The 27455-nt window shown below is 38.6% G+C and overlaps 2 long non-coding RNA genes across 4 annotated transcripts in view; one reads left to right on the plus strand and one right to left on the minus strand.

Moving 5' to 3' along the window:
* The window catches only part of LOC129420279 (uncharacterized), a 135798-nt gene that overhangs the window by 53696 nt on the left and 54647 nt on the right, over window positions 1-27455 (minus strand). The window contains exon 2 of one of the 3 annotated variants that reach the window (XR_012369188.1): window positions 21040-21292. The exons of the other annotated variants lie outside the window; for them this stretch is intronic. This is a non-coding gene — a long non-coding RNA (uncharacterized lncRNA). The remainder of the gene's footprint in view (window positions 1-21039; window positions 21293-27455) is intronic. 3 annotated transcript variants of the gene reach the window in all.
* LOC141363678 (uncharacterized) overlaps window positions 1-27455 on the plus strand; it is a 416667-nt gene that overhangs the window by 8321 nt on the left and 380891 nt on the right. The window lies entirely within an intron of this gene.

Consider the following 27455-nt stretch of genomic DNA (forward strand, 5'->3'; position numbering starts at 1 on the left):
TTTTCAACTTCAAATTTAATTGATGCCCATAAACTAATTTAAACAGACACTTATCAACTAGCACTTACATCAGCTAATATTAACAAAGATGAATTATTATGAAGAGAAAACTAAGTCCAAACCCACATGGCCCTGTGTGAAAAAGTGTTTGCCCCCTGTTAAAACATAACTGTGGTTTATCACACCTGAGTTCAGTTTCTCTAGCCACAGCCAGGCCTGATTACTGTCATACCTGTACGCAATTAAGAAATCACTTAAATAGGACCTGCCTGACAAAGTGAAGTAGACCAAAGGATCCTCACATCATGTTGAGATCCAAAGATATTCCGAGAAAGAATGTAATTGAGATCTATCAGTCTGGAAAAGGTTATAAAGCCATTTCTAAAGCTTTGGGACTTCAGCGAACCATGAAACATGAAACAGTGGTGAACCTTCCCAGAAGTGGCCGGCCGACCAAAATTACTACAAGAGCACAGCGACGACTTATCCAAGAGGTCAGAAAAGACCCCACAACAACATCCAAAAGAACTGCAGGCCTAACTTGCCTACGTTCAGGTCAGTGTTCATGACTCCACCATAAGACCGAGACTGAGCAAGACTGGCCTTCATGGCAGAGTTTCAAGACAAAAACCGAAGCTAAGCAAAAAGAACATCACCAACAGTAAAATATGGTGTTGGTAGTGTGATGGTCCAGGTCTGTTTTCCTCCTTCAGGACTTGGAAGACTTGCGGTGATAAATGGAAGCATGAATTCTGCGGTCTACCAAAAAATCCTGAAGGACGATGTCTGGCCATATGTTTGTTTGTGACTTCAAGCTGAAGCGAACTTGGGTTCTGCAGCAGAACAATGATCCAAAACACACCAGCAAGTCCACCTCTGAATGGCTGAAGAAAAAAAAATTAAGACTTTTGAGTGGCCAAGTCAAAATCCTGACCTCAATCTTATTAAGATGCTGTGGCATGACTTTTAAAATGCGGTTCATGCTCGAAAACCCTTTAATGTGGCTGAATTACAACAATTCTGCAAATATGAGTGGACAAAAATTCCTTCACAGAGCTGTAACAGACTCATTGCAAGTTATCACAAACGCTTGATTGCAGTTGTTGCTGCTAAGGGTGGACCAACCAGTAACTACGTTTAGGGGGTAAACACTTTTTCACACAGGGCCATGTGTGTTTGGATATTGTTTTACCCTTCATTTAAAAACAGCATGTTGTGTTAACTTTGATTAATATTTACATGTGTTTACATTTGTTTGATGATCTGAAACATTAAAGTGTGACAAACATGCAAAACTAAAAAAATCAGGAAGAGGGCCAACACTTTTTCACACCACTGTATAATATCTAATTAAGTTTCAAAGATGCCAATGAGATTAAAAGGAGAGCAAATGGAAACTTTTGCTGAAGTCTCCTGCATCTCAGATATTGCTTCTGAGAAAAAGACCCAAAAATCTCACAAAAATCCCACAATGTCACAAACTGATCTCAAGTCTGCAATTTAAAATCACTATTATTGAAGATTTTAATATGAACTAATCAAAATTATTTTACCTAACAATCTATATTAATTTAATAGCTACAATGTGTTTTAACAATTGTCTCATTTTCATTTCTCCAAAGCAATTTTAGTAGAAACATCAGATACTAAGTTAATGCATAATTGATAACTCTCTTAACTCTTCAAATCTCGCAAGCTATAAAAGAGCAATATCTGAGCAATAAAGCTTTCTACAGTCATTCGGTTTTGTCTTAAGTGCACTTTGAATGACAGACACACTACTCGAGACCTGTCACTACAGCTTGGATCATGGCATGGCCACATCTTTCTTTTCTCTCCGGACGTGTTCCAGAACTGTCTTTTTCCCACTCTGTTACTCTGTCTCTATCATCTCAGCATTGCACAGTTTCATTGGCAGGATCTATGTAATACATCCTGAGTTTTCAGTCAGCATGCGTCTGGGCAGGAGTGACTATGGCGTAGAAAACTTTTTCTTTAGACAGATGGAGAGAGAAAGATATAAATTAGTAAAAGAGACAGTGTAAGTTGTGTAGGAGTGCCACAGAAAACTGAGGCCAAAATCCCACTATAGCAGTCGTTTCCATCCAAAAAATTAAACTGCTTTCAGTCCTTTAAGATATTCTCTGTCTATAAAGACGGCTTTTTCTGCAGGTTTCTTCTCTTTGTTATGGAGCAATTCTTCTGCCAGGTCATTTTGTTTACTGTTGGCATTCATGCCCATTTGGACCAAAAAGGTTATTTTTTTAAAACACCCAATCCTTTCCAAATCACACTTCAGCAGCTATCTCACACTTACTGCTTCCCATCTTATCCCAACTTTCCATGTTCTCTCAAGTTTTCCTTTCTTACTAAAATACTTGATTATGATAGGTTAACTGTGGCATCCAGCTGCCTATAATTTCTCAATAACTACGGGACATTTGTGGATTTTGTGACTAAAATGTTTCAAATCAACATTTTGTGTCCAGTTACTTCAGTTTTTGTAATACTGGGGAGTGTGAGCTGGTGCATGGGGGGCCCAGTTTTATTTAATTTTCTAAAATACATTCATTTATCATCACCATCTGCTTAATATTGTGTAGGTTCCCCATTTGCCACCATAACAGCCCTGAACCGTCGAGGCATGGACTCCACCAGACCTCTAAAGGTGTGCTGTGGTATCTGGCACCAAGACGTTAGCAGAAGATCCTTTAAAGGCGGGGTCCATGATCTCTGAAAGCCAATGTTGACATTTGAAATCACCTAAACAAACACACCCCTACCCCAATAGAATCTGGACCTTCTTTTGGTAGAACCGCCCCACAAGTATACAATCCAGGCAACAATGTTGTAAATGAGTGAATAAAATGTGCATTACTGTGGTAATCCAGGTCGAATGTGTTTTGATAGTACTGCATGTTTTAACATGTGCAGGGTTTTGCTCCATTTCACACGGAAGGCGACGTTAAACGCCCGGCACAAGAGTAAGATGCGGAGGCTCAAAGACTTGCATAGCACAAGTAAGTGTCCTAGCTTGACTCAATTTTTTTAACAGTATTGCTTAAACCCCTTAGAGGTTTGATAGAACTGAGCGCTCTATCCTCCATGTCATTAGTAGACACGCCCCTTACTGCTGATTGGCTACAAGTGTATTTTGGTACTCGGCCCGACTCACTTTTCCAAAGCGTTTTAAATAAATTGTGCACCCCGCCTTTGAATCCTGTAAGTTGCAAGGTGAGGCCTGCGTGGATCGGACTTGTTTGTCCAGCATATCCCACAGATGTTCGACTGGATTGAGATCTGGGGAATTTGGAGGCCAAGTCAACACCTTGAACTCGTTGTTGTGTTCCTCAAATCATTCCTCAACCATTTTTGCTCTGTGACAAGGCATATTATCCTGCTGAAAGAGGCCAATTCCATCAGGGAATACCGTTTCCATGAAAGGGTGTACATGGTCTGCAACAATGCTTAGGTAGGTGGTACGCGTCAACGTAACATCCACATGATTTCCCAGCAAAACATTTCCCCAAGGCTCAGACTGCCTCCGTCGGCTTGCCTTCTTCCCATAGTGCATCCTGGTGCCATGTGTTCTCCAGGTAAGTGACGCATATGCACCCGGCCATCCACTTGATGTCAAAGAAAACATGATTTATCAGACCAGGCCACTTTCTTTCACTGCTCCAATGGTCAAGTTCCGATGCACGTGCCCATTACAAATGCTTTCGGCAGTGGACAGGGGTCAGCATGGGCACCCTGACAGGTCTTCGACCACCAAGCCCCAAAACTGCAATGCACTTCTGACACCTTTCTATCGGAACCAGCATTCACTTTTTCAGCAATTTCAGCTACAATAGCTCGTCTGTTGGATTGGACCACACGGCCAGTCTTTGCTCCCCACGTGCATCAGTGAGCCTTGGCCGCCCATGACCCTCTCGCCGGTTCACTGCTTTTCCTTTCTCTGACAACTTTTGATAGGTACTAACATCTGCAGACTGGGAACACCACATAAGAGCTGCAGTTTTGGAGATCTAGCGATCACAATTTGGCCCTTGTCAAAGTCGCTCAGATTCTTACGCTTGCACATTTTTCCTGCTTTTTACACATTAACTTTGAGGACAAAATGTTTACTTGCTGTCTACTACTGGTTTACTTGCTGTCTAATATATCCCACCCATGGCCAGGTGTCATGATAACAAGATTATCAGTGTTATTCACTTCACCTGTCATAATGTGGTCATAATGTTATGGCTGATCGTTGTATATTGCTCATTGTTCGCTCATGTTATGCATTATGTTAACTTTATTGTAAAGTGGTATCATTATTATTAAACATTTTTACAACAATACATACATGCAGCTTTTCCGGTAAAACATAGTGAAAGCAACACCAAGGTCATGGGTCAGATCTGCAGGGAATCCACTTATAGTTCGATTCAATTCAATTTGATCTATATAGCGCTTTTCACAATTGGTAATTGTTTCAGGGACGTCCAGTAGATCAGTGGTGTGTTGTGGTATTCTCTTACAATAAAGTATCTGCCAAATGCATAAATGTGCATTTTGACATGCACTGTAAGATATATGAATCTCAGATCTTTTAGGGTGGTTAAGAAGCCCCCAACAGCTTTGCCCACAGAGATCCCCTTTGAGTCAAGAATAGAATATAGGGAACAGGCAAAGAGAATTAAACGGTGCAAAATAGAGCGCTGAAATAAACCAGGATTCGAAACATCTTGCATTAATAATCTTAATTGAGTCAGTGGCTCTCATTAGAAACATCCAACCCTTTTCAAACAAGAAGCAGTCATGTTTATCCATTTCTTACCCTTTACTTTTTCTGCAAAGATTACCTCTTAAAGAGACAGTTCACCCAAAAATGTATTTATCATTAGCTTACCCTCACATTGTTCAAGACCTATATACGTTTCTTGCTTTTGTCAAACATAAAATTAGATGTTTGGCTCTTTCTCCAAAAACAAACAAACAAACAAACAGAAAAAGCACCACAAGAGTATCATAAAAGTCATCCACAACCAAACACAACAACATTGACATCAAACATTGTGTTACACATTAAAGTTGATTTTCCATAAATGTTTCTGTTTTTCCCACACAAAGATACCCCCAGAAGATTGGGTATATGACGTGTCAGTTGTTAAAGCATACTTTTTGGATCTTGACAACTCCTGGTCACTATTAATTTTCATTATATGGATAATAAGCAGCAGAAACATTCTGCCAAGCTTCGAAGGTTTCACGCTGTTTTAGAATGACGCAAGATTGACTAATTGAGTACAGTGTTTTGGTTTTTAAGAGAACTTTTCCTTAAATCCTTCTTCTTTCCTACCCTCTTCCCATTTCCCCAATGTCTGATTTACGTAGTAGTTAGTATTTGAGGAGGGTCATATCACACAAAAAGCATGCTGTCCTCATTTCTGTTCTAAATTTAGACTTTTTCCTGCAGTAAAAATGTACCAGCATCATGCTAGGTGACTAAAATCTACACTCTCTGGAACCTACGTCACTGGTTACGAGGTGCAAGGGCGTGGTGTTCCCGGCTTTCCTGCCGCGAGCGCCAGCAAAACTGAAGATCCCAGTTTTAGAGAAAACAGAAATAAAACACGATGGAATATTTCTTTCCACTGTCTTGTAGGAGCTTGAGGACATCGAGAAGCAGGTGACTGGCATGTTTGGAGTGCCAGAGCAAACGTTCCGTGACTCACAATTAGAAAAATAAAAAATACAAGAGTGATAAAATAGCAATTTCCCAAATTCCATTTTTTATATTGTAAAGACAGCTAAAGTGCATGCCAGTAACTTATAAGCCAAAAGTTAGCATTAGCAGGAAGTGCTAATTAACTGACGTTGCGCATGAACTTAGCCACACAAGCGGTGACTTCAAAGCAAACACAAGCAAGCACGTCTTGCATAAAAAATGCATAAATCAGGTAAAGGTTAACAGTGAACGTCAAACACGTTCTAGCGTAAGCAATGTTGCATGTTGGTCACGTGCACGATACTGAAGTAAAGCAATGAACTGCTGTCATCTTCTAGACGTGCGACTAAAATATAAAATCCTTGCACCACTAACTCTGCCTGGCTTCATCCCCAAATGTACATTTAGATGAATGCAGAAGCAAGTGGGCGGATGACTAACAGTCCGCTAACCGACGGAAAGGGGAATAAGTAGCGTAACGGTGAAAGGAGGAAAAGAGAAAGGGAATCCTTGGTCCAACGCGCTGGCATGGCTCCGAGTAGCCGGAGGAAAGGGGCGAGGTAGTGGGGAGGTGGGCAGAGCAGTCATTAAAGCTACTGAACTGCTACTGTGTTTTCTGGACAGAGAATGGCAGGCATGAATAAGAAGAAGGAGGGGGTAAATAAGGACTAACTATGACTCAGCAGAAAGCAGTTGTGGAGATGCTAGGCCTTCAAAGACAAAAATCTCTTCAGTTTTGAAGGGTGGGACCCAGCTGCAAAATAAAATGACATTTTCGTTGTGGTTTGGATTTGTAACCATTTTTAACCATAATCACTTTTTCAGACCAAAAAGTATATAAAAATATTGAATAAATATTTATTGAATATAGAATAACTGATTCGATTTACTTTTGATAAAACCACAATTTTTGTGGTGTAAACATGTTGCTTGAAAGTCCTTAGGTTATTTTTTTTTTTTATTTACAACAGCATTACTGTTATTTAAAAAACATATTATTTTAAGCTAAATTTAAGTGAATGTGATGTATTTATTTTTAAAAAAACAGTTACGCGAGTTATCGTCTCCAAAGTAAATCTCTTTTCTTGGACTACAACAAACACGGATTCTAGGGAACAGTTTACTTCCTGGGCTTGTTGACGTGGACATGACGCTCATTATCATAATTCCTCCCGCTTAGGGTGCTTTCACACCTGCCTCATTTAGTTCGGTTGAATCGTACCAGAGTTCGATTGCTCACTTGGTGCGGTTGGTTTGGGCCGGTGAGAATCCAGCAATCAAACTCTGGTGCGCACCAAAAGCAGACCAAACAAGCGAACCGAGACCTCCTTGAAGAGGAGTACTGCGCATTTTGGACTAAACCAGCAGCCGTAGTGCATTATCGGATGAGGAAGTGTCTGTTGACAGTTTCTATTAGCAATAGAAAAGCCTCAAAAATGTGGTGTTTTCGCCGTTTGTAGTGCATTAAAATGTTGTTTTCAAGCCGCATCCGCGATTCATTCTGGAAATGAACAGTTTGTCTAGAGCGCTGTATACAAACTATGTATAAAAACCACAGAGACATAATTACATCGCACAGTCGTATGTCCACGGTGTCTGCTGTATTTTCCTCTTTTTTGTTTACTTCCGAGGTTCCGTTGGAATTTCACGCACGTTGATTCTGACCAATCAAGAAACAGTTTAGGAAATACCAATGCCAATGAGTGATGTGGATCTTATCACATGACTGAATTTTGGTTTGTTTCAACTTGTGCGGACCAGAGCAATCAGTGTGGTTTGAAAAGGAACCAAAACTGCTAAAAAGCTACAATGTATCATTTTTTTCTTTTGGTCCGGACCAAATGAACCGGACTACAGATGTGAAAAAACCCTTAGGCTCACAGCCTATAAGTTAACTCATGTTAGCATTGCATTGTGAGCGAATCCTTCAAACATGGTAAGGAGCGTCACATTTCCGGCTGACGTCAGAGGTATTCAAGCCAATGGCAACGTACAGATTAGCTGGCCAATCAGGGACACAGAGCTTTCAGATCAATGAGTTTTGTACAAAATCGATGCATTTGAGGAAGGTGGGATATCTGGGGCTACAAAAATGTACGGTATGTAGAAAATAATGAGTTTTTAACCATAAACCACGCGAACACATTGTATTATACCAAATACACAAAATAACGTTGTTTTTTAGCAATTAAATAGGCCAAACTGTAGTACTTCTTTTAGTGTATGCGAGGGTCTGCGTACAGTCTGTGTGACGCAATTTTCATCATCAGAAGAGTGTGTGCGTACTGTAGAGTACATGTACTACATGAGAATGTAGCATGTAGCCCAGGAGATGCATTGCATTTTGTTGTAATGCACATGTGTCGAAAGTCTGTGTACATGAATGAGTCAAATAAACTATACTTTGCAAGGCTGTGCATTCTACTGTGCATGTACGTTTGCGTACATATAAAAACAGACAATCCTCTGGGCTTTAATCAATATCTTTTGTGTAGACCCAATCAATTCTCATCAGCTCATCATCAAACCATAAAATTTTCTCAACTTTACACAAACAAATGCAAAAACATTTCACTCTCAAAATGCTTTAAAAAACTTGGAAGCCTACACGAGGGTCAATCAACAAAACAATGTCCACACACATGCTAACACACGTCCAAAGCTATTGAGCAACCACATCAATTGATATTTTATCCCTGAAGAGTGTGCACACGTCTGCTATTGTCGAAACAGACCATTTAACCAGTGTATTCTGCTGGACCCTGTCCACTGAAAGACCTCAGGTTATAGTCTCCACCAGCCCAAAGATAAGCCCAGAGCAAGCTAAAAGAACAGTAGGCAAACAGCAGTAGGACAGAGGGAGGAGTGGCTGGCATCCTGATAAAACTCCTACTTTGCTTGGAGTGCCTCCTAAAACTGCACTGCGTTTCCCTCCGAGGCTTTTCTAAATTCCCAGCTGTTTTCTGCGCATGCAGTTTTTGCCAAATACTTAATCATAATAACAACACTATTATTAGCTGACGTCAATACGAATAACATCTAAAGATGCCTGGTGTAAATCACGACTATAATGCCCCTGGTAAGGAGCGATTGGGCGCAGTTGTGTTACGTTAATGATCCAGTGGAAAACAAGTGGAAACGAGTTTATAAAAGACAAAAGTCAAAAGACCTGGTTCTGATTCACTTTTCCCCACATGTAAAAGTCAAGAAAGATTTACAATAAGTGGCATGTAATAATTTCATGTGCGTCGACTGGCCGCTACTGAGATGAGGGTTGACAAGGTAGGGCAGTTACAGCTGCAGTGATTTGTTGTGGTATTTCAATAAGAGACTGGGCTGACAAGTCGTGGAAGAGAATACAACAGCGGGAGACGTGGCTTTTCCAGCTTTGCCCTCCAAAAGTGTGACTTGAGCTTTTGGATGACAATAACTATTAGGTCTAAAGAAAGTAAGATGCCAAGCGAATAGCAAGTCTTCCATCAGAGGGACTGTATTGTTTAAAAGTATAAAAGTTTGACCTTTTTATCACTGGGACGATATCTCTTTTAAAAAGTACAGATATGTACCTTTGAGGTACCAGAATGTACCTCTAAGGTACCAGCGTAAACCTTTGAGGTACCAATATGCACCTTTTAGGTAAAGTGTACTTTTTGAAAAGGTACCACCCCAGTGACAACTTTTGTACCTTCATGTACCTTTTTCTGAGAGTTTAATCTCATAATTAGATTAGGGCTGTCACAATGATTAAATAATCGTCTCATCATGATTGTTTGACCTCATCGCGATGATTTCAGATCACCGCAATGATTGCACATCTCTCTAAAAAACACAAGGGGAGCTGCAGCGCGTGTATAAACTAGACCGTATCAGATGGCGCTCGTTACAGTAGGGGTGGGCGATATGACCAAAATCTTCTATCACAATAGGATTTTAAAATCTTTAATACCATAGAAATGTTCATAATTCTCCCAAAAACCTTATACAAGCATAAAAAGAAGATAAATACAAACCAAACTTGAGCTCTCTGAAGATAAACAGTCAATGATAAAGGAATGATAATAAATAATTATTATTTTTTTATTCAAGGGAGAAAAGTGATTTAGTCAAGAGCAGTGAGAGATTTTCAGTTTCATAAACATGAGTGACAGACAGGAGCAAAATTAGGTAACTTCCCCTTTAAGACCAAAGTCCGGACCCTATGTTACACATGCATTTTTCTCTTTTAGATGTTCACTTTCTTTTAAGCCCTAAATGGACGTGTTTATGAGGATACTTGCAAATAAAATATGTCATAAATATGTCCTCATTGGTGTCAAATGACCTCTGAGAGTGATCTGACTTTTCTTTGTAAGCTTAGAATTTCTTCTCTTTACTTACATTGAACAGGAAAGTCCAAGGAGGCTTCCATACCGTTCTGCCATACTGATAAATTATAATAGCAGAGAGGGACAAAAAGCACAGCCTAACAATGCATTTCAATAACTCGATTTCATTCAGAACACGTGAACTAGCTGAAACAGACAAGGAAAACAGTGATTACATAATGGCTACCGTATTTGCAACACGCATTTGGAAAAGCGAGGCGCTAGAGAGCACGATTCGTTTGAATGCAAAATACAATTTCACCACTAGATGGGGTAAATCCTACTTATTGTCCCTTTAAGGTCTGTTCTGGTATAGTCAGTTTATTTGGATTGCATTTTTATTTTCACTAATTGTTTAGACACTTTATTGTGTTGATTTCTGATGAAGAAATGCAAGTTTTTGAAAGATATATTCATTAAATAATTACTTTTAAATACGTGTTATGTGTATTAATATTTATTGCCAGGTAAACCATGCAAAATATTTTATTTAAATAAATCACAACAATGTGTGAAAATTATTTCATGAACAAACAAAAAATTTATGAGAATTAAATGTCAAACCAATAAAACAGACAATTAATCGTAACAATTGTCACAATTTCTTAAAACATTACAGCCCTAAACTAGATTATAAGACCTTAGCATGGATTTCACAGACAGGATTGCATATATGAGACCAAAAAATTTTATAATATGACCACACAAAATATCCTAATAAGTTTTGTGGGTTTTTTGTAAAAACTTTAGCAATAATTTGGATATTTATTTCATGCTTAAACAACACTTTTTTTTACAAACAAATACACAAATTCAGTGCAAAATTACCACATGGCATAAATATGTGTCCCCTGCCTGCCCGCGAGATAATAATAACAGTGTTAATAACAGTTTATGGAAGAGTGGACACCAAACAAAAACAAACTAACCGAAGGCAAATGTCTTCATGGTGATCATCTGCCTAAGGTCAGATTCTTCCTTTCATCCACATTCAGCCTAATGATGAAGCTTGCTGCCTACCGTAGTGCCAAACGGGTGTGAGCGTGTGCGTGAGTATTTCTTTGCCAGCGTCAAAGCAGGAGAAACTCATTACGTGCAAACCAACAGACAACAACAACACTGAGAGAAACCATAAGGCCTACCCCCATAATAATGACTCCAATTATGTCTTATAACCACTGTGGTGCAAAACAGATTCTGCGTAGAGGTCCATTCGTCGGGCTTTTAAAGGTTTCGTGTTAAACCCCAGCCGCTGGTACCGCAGTGCTGGGGCACAGTGTTGCCAATTAAGACCAAAAACAAACGACAGATTCCGCTTTTACAAGCTGTGATTTGCGTACTGACCTTTTTCCAGCTTTGCCATCAATAATCGCAACAACAGCTTTAAAAGTCGGGCCGAACTAAATCTTTCATGTGCATTTTTATAGAGTTTAACAGTGATGGAGAGGAAAATCCCATATTGCGGGTTTGATGAGCTGATGTTTGATTGGAAAATATGCCGTGGTGATCGAGTTAGCTTGCCTCTGATGTGGCCGAAGCATATTTACTTACTTACTTGTGTGTGTGTGTGTGTGTGTGTGTGTGTGTGTGTGTGTGTGTGTGTGTGCATAAGTGTTTCAAATTGCGCGGTAACACATTGGGCAAAGACATTTTGTGTACTTTTGTACTGTCTGAGTACATGTGAGTTACTCTCAAATATACTGCATAAGTGTGATGGTTTAGTGTTGCCTTTTGGGTGTTTTGGCATTGACATGGGTGCTCTGTTAGATAAAACAGGTGGAACGATTGACAAGGAGACAGCTGCCGATACAGTCAGCCAGGGTGAAGAGAGAGAGGCAGGCGTTTTCATCAAATAACATGATGGTCTGTCACTCGAAAGAGATTAGAACAGAAACACACACATACGCAGATGTCACGCACCTGTTGTTTTGAGCGCGCACCAGTGTCTCACTTGGTGCCCTAGGTTGAATAAGCCATGACCAACAGAAGAAAAACACTTCAATGGTACATTTTTTAGCTAAGCATGTGTTAAAATCACAACTTTATATTTTCATTCTTTAGTTATTTTTTCACATTTTATAATAATTGTAAATTCATCAATTCAAAGCTGTTTTTAGCCCCTTAAAATGAGTCACCCATTACCTACAATACTGCAGTCCAGTTCTTAACGTTTTACCATTAGATGCTTTTTTTCTTTTTATGATCCAAATCATCTATTTCAAAAAACAAAATATTAAACAAAATTTTGTTATGTAATAAAAGAAAGTATGTTGGAACAATTATATTAATTGTTAAGGATAGGTAATGTCAAACATTCAGACATATGCCTGAAGACCAAAATGTGCTGAGATAGATAGACAAACAGACAGACATGAAAGAATGTTTAGTTTTAAAGGGATAGTTTTTATTTGAATTTTTTTTATTTTTGTCAATTTATTTTCAAGTTGTTTCAAAAAATTGTAAAGGTCCTATTCTTTGTATTTGTATTTATTATTTATAAAGCACATTTCAATACAACCAAGTTGTCCAAAGTGCTGTACATTAAAATAGACATAAAATTCCTAATAAAAAGGAATATTTTAATATAATAAAATATCAAATACAAAACATAAAACATAACACATACAACATTAAACATATACACATCTAGACCTTAAAGAGTAACTAAACCCTAAACTAACTTTTTTTAGTTAATGATCTGTTAGAATGATGCTTTATTAGTGCTGTTCATTAATTTTAGTACTTTTTTTGACATTTGGATATAAAGTGTTTCAATACTATAACATATGGTGTAAAAAATGTCTGAGTGCTGCCCTCTTCAGGTTGAACGGTGGCTACTACAGTTGAGTTTTCCTATTGGATGTTGGGTCCAAAAAAAAACTCATGACGTAAGCAGATTCAAGCTCACCACGCCCATGTTACGATCTCACTACACATTTGGTACGAGCTTAGTTCGTACCCCCTATCTCAGTTGGGATCTGCCCACTTTTCTTGCATTTTTCAAATATTGCCAGTGGGTGGAGTCAGGCTCTGACCAGGGGTTTAGTTACGCTTTAATAACCTAGAAAGGAAAAGCTGTATTTAGGAGATTGTCCAGGAAGATCTAATAGCAGGAGCCAGTGCGTTCCATAACTTTGGGGCAGCTACTGAAAAGGTTTCGTAGTTTGAGTTTGGATCTGGGAACCACTAAAAGAAGCTGGTCAGAGGATCTCAGGGGCCTGAATAGAATAGAATATAATCTACGGTACCATATTTCCCATCTGAGCCCAAAAATATATCTCAGTTTTACTTTCATTAAATAAAAACAAAATAAAGGACACGTTCGGTATTTTACACTTAAAGCCCTGTTTTCAGATTGTTTATGATGAAATAAAACGGTTTTGACTGAAATTTCAACATATGCGGCTGCCCCGAGAATTTTTGGGTGTTCATTGTTTCACCTCCCACCTCTACAATGGGTGTTATATGTGCACTGGAACAATCCTTCCTAAAATGCATTAAACTTTTGTTTACAAAGACGTGAAACTCAGCGAGTGGTCAGGGGTGTTCACTGATATGCTCACACAAAAATCGCTGCAAAAGATGCTTTCCAACAGGTGTTTCAGCATTCGTTGTAAACTTGTGGACCTATTTTTCCAAACGCATCACACCCAAACATTCTTCCGCTTAGAGCTTGAATAATAGACACTCCAGCCCAGTCGGTGGCGATAATCCGCCATTGCCAATTGTAAGAATACAAACAAAGTTCCTGGCGCGGAGTAATACCGTACCTCACAGCACATCTAATACAAGTCAATGGAGTTGGACAAAAACTACGATAAAACCTGTTGGAATGTGTATTTTGCAGCAATTTCTGTGTGAGCACATCAGTGAACACCCCTGACCACTCGGTGAGTTTCATGTCTTTGTAAATGAAAGTTTAATGCATTTTAGGAAGGATTGTTCCTGTGCACATATACAACCATTATAGAGGTGGGAGGTGATACAAGAAACACCCGAAAATTTTCGGGGCAGCCGCATATGTCCAAATTTCAGTCAAAACCGTTCAGTTTCATCTGAAAACAGGGCTTTAAGTGTAAAATACCGAACTTGTCCTTTAATGCCATCCAGTCCCTAATGTCAGCCAAGCAGTTCAGCAAAGGAGAGACATCTGATCCCATATCTTTTCAAAGTGGCAGAAAAATCTGTGTGTCGTCGGCATAAAAATGAAACGAGACACCATGCTTCCTAAATATTGTTCCCAAAGGGAGTAAATACATAGAAAACAAAAGGGGGGCAAGAACTGACCCTTGTGGAATGCCTCACGTTAATAGAGCTGAAGTTGACATGCATTCACCCAGTTTCACCGCAAAGATCCTGTCGACCAGATAAGACCTAAACCATTTAAGAGCTGTACCACGTAATCCAACATGGTTTTCCAATGTTTTCAAATAATATTATGATCAACCATATCAAACGCTACACTAAGGCGAGCAGAATTAAGATCAAAGGGGTTCCAGTATCAGCATTTAATAGTATGTCATTCTGAACCCTCAAAAAGGCTGTTTCCATGCCGTGTTTTTTTTTTAAAAAAAAGTAACATTTTTCTAATAATGGGATCTTTCTGTGTTTTTGAAGCTTTGATTGTGCTTACAGTGCGCAATGTAACATGTGTTCATGTTTCATGTGTAAAAAAACCACACAATTTACTTATCTGTATACCGCTGTTTTCACTGTCCTAAAATCTGATGTCTTTCATGTTCTATGAAGCCCCTCCTTCAGAAATACGCAATGAGTTCTGATTGTGTAGCTTGTTTAGTGTGTTGTGATTCGATAGCATCTTAGCTTGCCGTTAGCTTAGCTGGCGACTGATGTATTCCTGTGGGCGGAACTTAGTCAAAAAACTGTTCTGTGACGTCATTAATGCAGGAAGTAGAGGGCTGTAGTCCACACCGGCTGTTCGCTATATCGCCTGGCAGTGAACTTTGAGCTTTATCATTTTACAGATTTATGCTATTATAGCAACATTACACACTAACTAGGGCTTAAAAAATGGGATCAGAAAGAATGTGACCTTTAAATTTCTTTGTTCTGCTGAATACAGAAAAGGTTATTTTCATTTTTTTTAAACCAAGTAGATCTGGGGCACCATTGACTTCCAAAGTAGTAAAAATATAAAATACTATGGAAGTTAATTGTGCCCCATATCTACACTATATTGTTATTATGTTTTTCCAAATTTTTTTTTTTTTTTTCATAAATTATCAGGGAATTTTTTTTTCGTGAACTATTCCTTAAGCAAATGATTTGAAGAAGGTCTGACTTTAGGTTTGATTTCTGCCACAGTAAAGATGTTTTTACCATAATTATACAACATCATTTTCAGAGTTTTTAGAAGCTTGTGTTGGAAGCATTTAAAATCCATTTGGCACAAAAATCCAAGCGTGCAATTTTAAATAAACAGTTCCTGCTTTTAAACGAAAGAACAGGAGTCCTTGATCAAAAACATGGCTGTTCACACATGTGGCAGGGACGGCACGCATTACAAGAGCTGATGTCATTTAAAAGCTCGGAGCCTGCGCTAATTGGGATTTCCTTTAGCCAATTCCCCCTGGAGGTCAGGAAACAGCCCACGGCACTGAAGTATCCACTCTTCTGCTTGCTGGATTATGCAACACACCCCATAATGTCAAAAGCAAAATTCATGGACTAATGTAATTGGTGTTTAAATGTTTTTTGAAGGTGCAAGATATGTCAGAAACATGTCAGGCAATACTTTGTATGCTTATTTTTCAAACCCTTGAATCTTATGGATATCCTAAATATATATACATACTGCAACTACATGCAAACTTCTGGCCCACTGCAGAAGAAGGGATTGTATGGGAAACCTGCTTAAAAGCAAGACGCTCATTAATGGGTCCTGCACTTCAGTGGTCAGGCTCCAGTGCTAAACCCGGCAGGATGTGCATTCCATCACCAATGCTTTCTGGCAAAGCTGTAAGCTACTTACTGTTGGTCCCTCTCATGCCCTGTGCTCAGTAACTTTACCCTACACACCACAAAGAGCTGTCTGGGTGGCTTAGAGAAAGATTTTACGAATCTGTACGAAGAGGACAAGAAGGGATCTAAGCACGAAGTAATATGGATCCACACGGATAGCGACAATATTAGCAGATTTTTAAAAACAGGTATGCATGTTTAGAAGAGGAACATCCTCTTGTGTTTTCGACACAAGCGCAACGCTGCTCTGATTAAGGGGTTAAGCTGAAGCACATGCAGGGAGCACTCACAGATGGATCTCATTCTCTCGGACATCCACACACACATACACAATCATTTAAGGTCAGAGGAGACCGTATTAATACCGTTGGCTAGTAACAGGGTGGACATATTGAGATACTTAAGGAGTGGTTTATAAGACTGCTGCAACAGGCATGAAGAGCTGCCAGAGTTCATCTCTCTCGATCTCTGTTGAAAAACCAAGCGAGCTGCCTACGCCATGTTAAAAAGCACTTTAAGGCATCATAGGCTCGCTCCCGGCCTGAATTTGTTCCAAAATAGGTTGACGGTGGTCTTAATTGTAAAAATATGTGATTTGTTTAATACTGAAAAGCATTGATCGCTTTTTATCCAACAAGAAACGGACTACTGGGTGTTGTGTATTTTAAGTGCGCAATAAGGTAGTGCTGGATCGTGGAATAAGTCACGGCTAAAGGGCATTGCAACCCATTCAGCTGTGAATTATTTACGATACAGGCATCGAGTACCTTATTGGTTTTATAACATGATTACCACACAATATGAATATTAAATATATGCAACTTTCATGAAGTAAAATCACTAAAAGCCTTCCATGCACTGGAAAAAATAGTCCCTGACCGACAGTGAATCTTTTTCCTACTATAGAAAGTCAATGGGGCCTTTGATCGGTTTGGTTACAAACATTCCTCAAAATATCTTCATTTATGTTCATTGGAACAAATAAATGTATACAGGTTTGTAACGACATCAGAGTGAATAAATAATGACAGAATTTTCATTTTTGGGTGGACTATTAGCTCAACTCTGGCTTGGTTAGCTTTTCCATTGAGTTTAGTAACATTTCGGAGTGGGAGGGATTATAGGCGTGTCGTTATATTTGAACTGTCTACTGCTGTGACATCATACAAGTAAGAGCGTCGTTGTACATTCCCATACATTCATTTATTTCTCAGTCTGCCACAAAATTAAAATTGACCACCACAAATAGATGTTTACAAATCGCGTTTCTGTACAAACACCCGTGGCGTCAGTCGACGGGCTTTGCTGAGCCTCATTTAAGTTGCATTTAAGCATATATGCGGACGTGCGCGTCACAAAAGTGTGCCACAAACTGCAAGTCTGGAAAAACCGTTATGGTGTTCCTGATTCACAACCTGTGGGTGTTTTTCCTCGCTAAAAGAGAGTTTGGGAACTTACAGCAAAGCACAGATGACAACAGGTTTGATTGAGACAGCGCAAGCTAGCATGAAGGTAAAGCTAATCTTTTACATTATAGGGATGACGCTAGTAGTGACGATTCTCTCAGACCAATCAGTGATCTACAGTGTTTTCGCGTCACGTGTTGGTACCCCAACCGAGGTGGTACTTAACTAAAAAAAGTTTTGGGTACTACATTTTGCACCCAATGGAAAAGCCCTCAAAAGTAAGCTGACCCGACCCAAGCCATGGGGTACTATGCAATGGAAAGCACCATACGTGACTTAATGCAACCCAATGCAATGCAGTGCCTTCGCTGCTACCCACTTTGGGAATAAAAACTGCACTGCGACAAACAGTCAGTCAGACATGTGTTTTATATTTAATGCTGTTTACTATTACTTTTACTTAAAAATTCATCATGCTGTCTATTATTTTAGTCTATACTTTAGGGTCATAGTCTGTTAACTCTGTGCGCTATCAACCCATTGCAACAATCTATTTGTTGGCGGTTATCATGACAACATCTGGCTGGTGGGTTTGGACTGATTGTCACGGTATAAATGGCAGATAGTTTTGTGAAGTGTGTTGATATCAGCTTGATAAACAGTTTAATTTTAGTAGTTAGACCTTGGAAGAAATTGCGGCTTTGAAAAGGAAATTTAAACAGCCTAGGGCTTGGGCAGTTGCTTTCCTATTGTTATATTTAAGTCTGTGCATTCTTTTGATACTGTGGATTTTGTACATATTTTGTTTAGGTACACTGTCAGAATTAAAGGTAGAAAAGCTGGCACTTGGGACGGTGCCCTTTAGGGTGTTTTCAGACCTGAGCCTTTGTTTGGGGAACTGGTGCGTTATCTCCTTTGGTTCGGTTTGTTTAGGCATATGTGAACACGGCAATTACATCAAAACAACTGCTCTTAGACCACCTGAACGACGTGATTTTGGCCCGATTTCAAACTAACTCTGGAGTGGTTCGGTATAAGTGTGAAAGCAATCCAACCCAATGGACCAATGAACAGGCCTTATTGCTTTATTAACCATAAAACAACCTAATAGCTCGTTGGTGATGAATTCTAGTGAGCATGTCAATTACATTCAAAACCAAAGCACACCTGTTCCTTATAAAATGTCTTTTATTTGCTTCTCAGCAATGGACTCTATGCACGATTATGCTTGACGTATTTCCGATGAAATCTCAGGATGCTGGACTACTTCCGCCAGTCGTAGAGCACTATGATATTCAGGAACGTTGGTTGCCAAAACAGCCAAAATAACAGCTTTTTTTGGATGCTTGTTTACTTTATATAAAAATTATATATTCTCAACACGTAATACCATAATGATATTAAAAGTATATATTTTTAAAGATGTGAATATACCACAATAAAAGACTGCTGGGCGTCACATTTAAGGTATAAGTCCTGCTGCAGTTTGTGTTACTTTTTCTTCATATAGCAGTAACAGTGAAATCTGATTTGTGTCTCTTATTTTACGTGACACTTTAAGACAACATTACAAAGACATTAATATATTACTAACGTGATTAGCCTGCTTGACGAAATGTAAAAACAGCACAATGTAAGCTCTGCTAGTACAGGCTAGCTAAACATATCTTAATGATTGATTATAGAGATAAGACGACACATAAAACTTGTAACCTTTCACGAGTTTGCACGTCTGGACAATTCTTCACATATTATAGATTGTAAATTTGGGTAAATCCAGCAAAGAACGAGTACATTTTAGCGATTCTGCTGTCACTCTGCTTTATATCTCCCGCAACCGGAAACTGAAGAGCAGCCTTGAGTCAACCGCGGAAGTTAAAGGATTAGCCCATTTTCTTAAAAAAAATCTAGATAATTTACTCACTACCATGTCATCCAAAATGTTGACATCTTTCTTTGTTCAGTCGAGAAGAAATTATGTTTTTTGAGGAAAACATTCCAGGATTTTTCTCATTTTAATGGACTTTAATGGACCCCAACACGTAACAGTATTAATGCAGTTTAAAATTGCCGTTTCAAAGGACTCTAAACAATCCCAAACGAGGCAAAAGGGTCTTATCTAGCGAAACTATTATCATTTTTGACAATAAAAATAAAAATATGCACTTTTAAACCACAACTTCTCGTCTATCTCCGGTCCCTTGACACGCCAGTGCATAATACGTCATCACGTCAAGAGGTCACAGATGACGTATGCGAAACTACGCCCCAGTGTTTACAAGTGTAGAGAAAGAGGACCGTTCAGATGTTGTTGTATGTGAATGATACTAATTAATGTCTTTGTGGCAGTTTTTTGTTTAAAATAATCCGCAAAAGTGCGTTTCATATATGTAACACGTGACCTTTCCCCACGACATTACGCAATTACGTGAGTTCGCGCTGGCGCGTCACAGGACCAAAGATAGACAAGAAGTTTAAAAGTGCATATTTTTTATTTTCTTGTCACAAAAAGACAATTGTTTCGATAGATAAGACCCTTATGCCTTGTTTGAGATCGTTTAGAGTCCTTTGAAGCTGCGTTGAAACTGCAATTTTAAACTGCATTAAAACTGTTAAGTGTTGGGGTCCATTAAAATGGGATGTTTTCCTCAAATAACATAATTTCTTCGCGACTGAACAAAGAAAGACATCAACATTTTGGATGACATGGTGGTGAGTACATTATCTGGATTTTTTTAAGAAAATGAACTAATCCATTAATCGTGCAAAGGTACATGGTAAGAATGTTGTCCCGCCTAAGTTTTGATTCCTGCTCATAATAATGAAGTAATATAATCGCAGTTACCAAAAAAAGCCACACAATAATCCTGCAAAGCTGCTGTCTGTCCATCCTGATGGACAACTTTGAGCGGAATCACGGAAAATTAACAGATGCACTCTGACCAATTAAAAGAGAGTTTACTCGCACGTGACTTGTATTAGCAAAGTCAGGTTTGTTTGGAAATATTGCCTTGTGAATGCAAACTGAACCAAGATGAAATTGCAACATTGTAGCCATTTAACCCTTGGTTTTCGATCTACAGGTTTGAAAACACTCTTAAACTGGTCCTAATACGTACCATTTAGAGATGTGTAGCATTGAGGTGCCAATATGTTCCGCAGAATTTCCAATGTGTACCTAATATGCTCCCTTTAGGTACTAAGGCAAACTTTTTGAAAGGTTACCGTCCCAATGTAACAACCAGCTGAGTGTACGTTATTTATGTGAGTATTGTAATGTTAGCTTAGCATCATTTTAACACTTAACACTACTGAAATCATTTGTGAGTCGAGTGTCCTGTGCACTTTGCTTGGGAAAACGTTTGGAAGTATCTGTAGATACTTTCTGTTTCACATTTCCTATGTTGCTATGTAGCATTTTTTATCTTTATAGCTCTGCTCTGGCGGTAATCCTCTGGCCTTCGAGTTGTAATTCCTTTGCTACAGCCACTGAAAGCCAAACTTTAGATGTTTATATTTTTTCCTGGTTTGAAATACCTAAGCTGTGCGTTGCTAGGATATGTGTGGGTACCGTGAGCTGCTTCAGGCCTGTTTTGTGGCCATCGTGACCACCTTTGTGAACATCAGGCCTGTTTGCTGTGGTTTAGACAGAAGCCCCTCTGCCAAAATCTGTTCTTTCTCTCCTTTTCTTTCTTATTCCACTTGCCAGATGATAAAATTATATCCATGCTCTCTGCGTCATGCTAATAGCTGCTCAGAATCAAGCCCATTTTCCTGGTCGTACATGTTTATCTTTTCTTGATCTTCTCATGTCACCGTTCCACCTGAAACAATCAAGAGCTTTATTTAGTGGTTGCTGCGCATTCAGAGCAAGATTGTGTCATGCCGTTTCCTAAACTTTTCCACTGTCCTTTGCTGTTGGGAGTATCTTGGTGTGTGGCTCTGACTTCGCAATGTGGATATGGAATGCTGCATTTAGACATTGCCAAACCTTAACAAAATGTGCGCATGTGTTTTTATATGTGTGTGTGTTTTGCAAACCGACATGAGAAAGTGTTTACGTCTGCAACGTGATAAGTGTCTTCTCTGTTTCAGTATCTCAGCTGGAGATATTCTGAGTCTAAAGAAAACACAAATTTGTTAGTGTGTGTTTGAGCTCTCATTAGGTGTTAAGCTGAATTCCAAGCGTTTCCCAACCCACCAGCCTCCAGCGGATCCAATTGTGTTTCCAAGAGCTACAAAAATATACTTTCTTAAAGCTGCAATCCATAACTTTTGCCTCTCGATTGCCATCTGTGCCTGACACAAAATTGAAGGTTACTTAATGTACTTGTCTTCACGTGTGTTAAAAAAATCTGACGTTTCATGTGAAATCTGTCCCGACAGCTTGACTTACAAATCCTTTTGTTTTAAACACTGATTGTTTATGTACTTGCTTAAAGAGATAGTTCACCCAAAAATGAAAATGTTGTCATCATTTACTCACTGTCATTTTGTTCTAACCCTGAATGAGTTTCTTTATTCTGTTGAACATAAAAATTATAATTTGATAAATGATGGTAACTACACAGTTGATGGTACCCATTGACTTCAATAGGATCTGTTTTTCCTACTATGGCAGTCAATGGGTACCATCAACCGTGTAGTTACCATTATTATCAAAACATCTTTTTTGTTCAACAGAATAAACTCATACATGTTCAAAACAACATGAGGGTGAGTAAATAATTAAAACAATTTTGGCTAAACTGTCCGTTTATAAAACGATTTTTGTTTCTTTTAAAGTCCCTGTGAACCAGAAGTCACAATTGACTTCCGTGTTGTGACGTAATTCCGAGTGAAATGGGATATCATGTGAGTGAAATAGTGGCTATGGTTTGTGCTTTTCACAGTGCTTTGATTTGATATAGAAAAGGAGGCGTTTCATTCAGAAATGTAACTGGCAGCAGAGTGACAGTTAGAGGGGCGGAGTTAACGGATGCTCCCGCCCAAGTCGTCCAGCTGATGTCATCAGAGAACGATCATCATAAAATCGTAGAAGTACATTTCCACTTACACGGATAAATTGTGGCATTAATAAACATGGCAATAAGAATTGTCAGTTTTGATTTTTTATGGATTGCCGCAGAGATGACATATTTTTGTTGGCTATCGGTTACATCACAAAAAAGCAAATTTATTTCTTACTGACTTTTGCATTATCACAAAAATAAGCTCTGTGTTTACAAAAAGTTTATCACTTACACATTTTGTCCAACAAGTTAGTCTTCACAGATAAACACAACTTTTATTCCTTTTTAAAGTAAAAATTGTGCTTTTTATCTTTCTAGTAAATACACTTTAAAATTCATAAAATTTGTATTTGTCTGTAAAGATGACCTTGTTGGACAAAACATGTAAGTTTCTTTAACTTGCTTTTTTGTGGTAATCCAAAAGTCCATGGGACAAATTAATGTTTTTTGCATTGTCCTGCTAAGTTCCAGTCTTTATGTAATTTTTTTTTCTTTTAAATATCTAAAAACCCCTGCCACAGACTAAATGAAGAGTTTGGTTCCAAAACGCGATAAACGCAATTTAAAAAATGAGTTACTGACAAAATCAGTATTGTATCAGGTCTGTATTAAAGGGCAAAATCCAATATCCACCGTGTTATTCTGTCATCTTTTTCTCCCTTTTTTCCCAAAACACAATAAACGCCACTCCTCTTTTTCTGCAGAATGCATTAAATCTGCTTAACCAATCACAATGCACCATTCCACGCATTGTAAACAACAATGGCGGCGCATTGAATACACAAGGAATCCTATAGTTTTCCTCATCTACTTTGTACTTCATGATCAACAAACAAACAAAAACAAAATAATACTTTGATGGCATTGATAAACCTGTGGTGGTTTTCTGGGACGGGAAAGAAACGTAAGCCATCAAAATCAAATAATTTACGCGGGAGGCACTCGAAAGCTGGAAAAATGCCGGCTGTTGCTCGTTCTCCCAACAGCATCAAGTTTCTGTCATGATAACACATTGACCCCAGGGGATCTTATGAAAAACTTTACATTATTTTACTTAAAGTCAACAAAAATCGAGCAGGACCAAAACATTTTACAGCTGATCGCTGTCAAAAATGTTAAGCGACGATGTCAAGTATAACCGCAGCAATGACAGTGTTCTTAATATGACAAAGTAAGTGTTTCGATAATGCCATTAATGTTTCTTTTTTATTTAAAAAATGTGTATAACTTATAGTTTGTATAACTAGTCAACTAAATGAATATAACATGGCAAAGATGAATGCACATTTATATATTGATTCAATAGATTTATAGCATTTTGAAAAAAAAAACTTGTCATGGATTATTGCATTTTGAGGAAAAAATTATCGCTTTTTATATCCTAAAGATGCTATGTGAAAGCTTGTAACAGAAAATAGTGGTCACTTTCTTGGTATAGAAAACACGATCTTACCGAAATTAGTCAAAATGGATTTATTGCGTTTTGGAACCAAACTCTTCAAATATTTGTTTGCATGTACAGTTGTGTTCAAAATTATTCAACCCCCCAATGCTGTTAAGGGTTTTAGGGAATTTAGTGTACATTTGTAATTGTATTCAGAATGAAATCCTACAATGACTTCTTAAAGAACCATATGCAACTAAAATGACATCAATTGGTTTTGTAATATAGTAGTATATGTTTCTTTTGTGAATTCTTCATTGACACAATTATTCAACCCCTTAAAGAACTACCACTCTGAAGAACAGAGGTTCATTGAAGTGTTTTCAATCAGGTATTGAAAACACCTGTGGATGTCAGGGAACAGCAATAAAGCCTAATAAGCACCAATTAGGCAGCTTTAAAATGACTGTGATACTCAACTCCTTCTAAACATTTACTGGTGTGGTTACAAACATGGTGAAGTCAAAAGAATGGTCCAGGAAGACAAGAGAAGAGGTGATTAATCTTCACAGGAAGGGCAATGGCTATAAGAAGATTGCAAAGATGTTAAACATACCAAGAGACACCATAGGAAGCATCATTCGCAAATTCAAGGCAAAGGGCACTGTTGAAACGCTTCCTGGTCGTGGCAGAAAAAAGATGCTAACTGCGACTGCTGTGTGCTATCTGAAGCGTAGAGTGGAAAAAAGTCCCCGTGTGACTGCTGAGGAACTGAGAAAAGATTTGTCAGATGTGGGTACTGAAGTTTCTGCTCAGACAATACGGCGCACCCTGCGTACTGAAGGCCTCCATGCCAGAACTCCCAGGCGCACCCCCTTGCTGTCTCCAAAGAATAAGAAGAGTTGACTGCAGTATGCCAAAAGTCATGTGGACAAACCACAGAAGTTTTGGGATAGTGTTCTGTGGAAAATTAGAACTGTTTGGGCCCATGGATCAACGCTATGTTTGGAGGAGGAAAAACAAGGCCTATGAAGAAAAGAACACCTTGCCTACTGTGAAGCATGGTGGGGGGTCAATCATGCTTTGGGGCTATTTTGCTTCTGCAGGTACAGGGAAACTTCTGCGTATGCAAGGTACCATGAATTCTCTTCAGTACCAGGAGATATTGGATGACAATGTGTTGCAGTCCGTCACAAACCTGAGGCTTGGGAGACGTTGGACCTTTCAACAGGACAATGATCCCAAGCATAACTCCAAATCCAATAGAGCATGGTTGCAGAAAAAAGGCTGGAACATTTTGAAGTGGCCATCGCAGTCACCAGACTTAAATCCGATTGAGAACCTCTGGTGGGACTTAAAGAAAGCAGTTGCAGTGCGCACGCCTAAGAATGTGACTGAACTGGAGGCTTTTGCCCATGATGAATGGGCGAAGATACCCGTAGATCGCTGCAAGACACTTGTGTCAAGCTATGCTTCACGTTTAAAAGCTGTTTTAACTGTAAAAGGATGTTGTACTAAGTACTAAGATTGAATGTCACTTGGGGGTTGAATAAAACTGATAATGATGTGAGCACAGAAAAGACATTTGTGGTTATTTCATTATAAATGTTATGTTATATTTGTCTGACCTACACATGCCTCTTTGATGTAATTGTAAGCAGGATGACTGAATGATCAAAATCAATGTCAAACCGGCCAAAACAATCAATTTCAGTTGGGGTTTTATAATTTTGAACACAACTGTATACTTGAATTATCACAAATGTTTTCAACAATTTGAAAGCAGTACTGCGTCACTCCGGCAATACTTTGGTGTCATACGCCAATTAACTTCCGCTGTGCCACATTCTTTCAAGCATTATAATGTAATGATTATAAAATGCATTTTATTATATCATTGTTGTTGTTTAGGAACCTCCAGCAGTGAAAACTGGATATGGTGCCCTTAAAGAACCCTGCAGACCAGCTTAGTCTGGATTAAACTGTTTCTTTAGCAGGGAATGATTATTATTATTAGGCAGTTTTATCCATTTTATCTTTTCTGTGACTTTTTGGCAAGCCACTGTTACCATAACAACATTCTGTATAAATATATAAAACAGTCAAGTTTGTGGGAACATAGTTCCGTTATCGCTACAAGAGTATGTACAGAAATGTACACATCAATGGTATAGGGCAGAGTGAAGGCCGTATGATTCTCCTCACTAACATCACCCACTACGACTGAAGTATGCACTAAGACCCTGAAGTTTAGTTGTTGCTAGGCAAAAGGAATATTCATAATTTATTGCTGTACTTAAACTGCTATGAATCATGTTGGGTTCACAGTAAATGGCTGCGTAATTGCATGTTGCCTCTTCAGATGTCAGAGGTGCGGATTTCTTTTGTGTCGATATGCTATCACTATTAGCATGGCTGAATACGAGCCAAGTGCTCATTCCAAGAATTCACTCTGAACTCAAATAAATACGCTATAGCATATCATTCATACTAGATCAGACTAAATGGCCTGGCCTGCACCGCATGACATCCTAACCAATGTTTTGATAAGCTAGTTCAATGTGAAGTGATTACAAATTTCCCTGATAATGAGAGCTTGATATAACCGAAATATCTGACTTAAACATGTCAGGCCTTTGTTTCTTTACACAGAGTATATTTTTGTAGAAACCATTGTGGTTTTGTGCCACAAAGGCAAGGGAGCCATAATAATGGTGAGATGGATTTAGAAATGGGGAAACAAACTCCAGACTACTCATAACATACAACGACATTCGAGGCCACAGAGAGCAAAGGCAATGGAAAACACTGAGAATTGTCATGGTTAGGAGTGATACTATTAAAGGTACTGGCAAGTATTCCTAGAAAGACCTGTCAAGCAGGCATGATGCTCAGTCTAATCTTACATGGGCTGACCTGGGCCCAGTGCGCTTTGAAAATGATATGAGATGTAATAATTCTAGTTGGACTAGATTTTGCTAGACTAGAGATGGATGTATGACCAAAACTAATTTTAATCTAAAATATTTTATCCATTTATTTTTTCCCTGTTTTTTGGGATAATAAGCAGTGTTACCAACTTGGCGACTTTGTCGTTAGATGTACCATCTTTAAGACCTCTTTAGGGACTTTTATACAAAAAAAGTGTCAAGCGACTTTTTAGATTGGCCGTAGACAAATCTAGGAACTTTTTGGATGAGCCATAGGTTGAGATCTTCATGCATTGGTCTTTCTCGGGGCATGCGTGTTGTTTCGTCTAACAACAGAAGAAAAACTTTTTAGGCATTCATCTGTATTAAAATATAGTTTGGGAATGTTCAAAGACTGAGGAACGTGATTTGAAGGGCCAATGTAGTCAGAATGCAAATACGACGTGATGATGCCACTGATATGCTCATTACGTAATGACATAATCTAGCAACATTTGGCCAAATTCCAGGCAGGCTTTTTAGCTACTTTCCATTGAAAATAGGTGGCAACACTGATAATAAGTATGACATTACTACAAAAACAGCTGAATGAACAGTTACTTTTGGTCCTCAACTTTAACTGGACGAGCAGCTTACCAAGAGTACTAATATTTAGTACAAC

Source organism: Misgurnus anguillicaudatus, chromosome 4 (genome assembly GCF_027580225.2).
Source record: "Misgurnus anguillicaudatus chromosome 4, ASM2758022v2, whole genome shotgun sequence".
NCBI classification, from domain to species: Eukaryota; Metazoa; Chordata; class Actinopteri; order Cypriniformes; family Cobitidae; genus Misgurnus; species Misgurnus anguillicaudatus.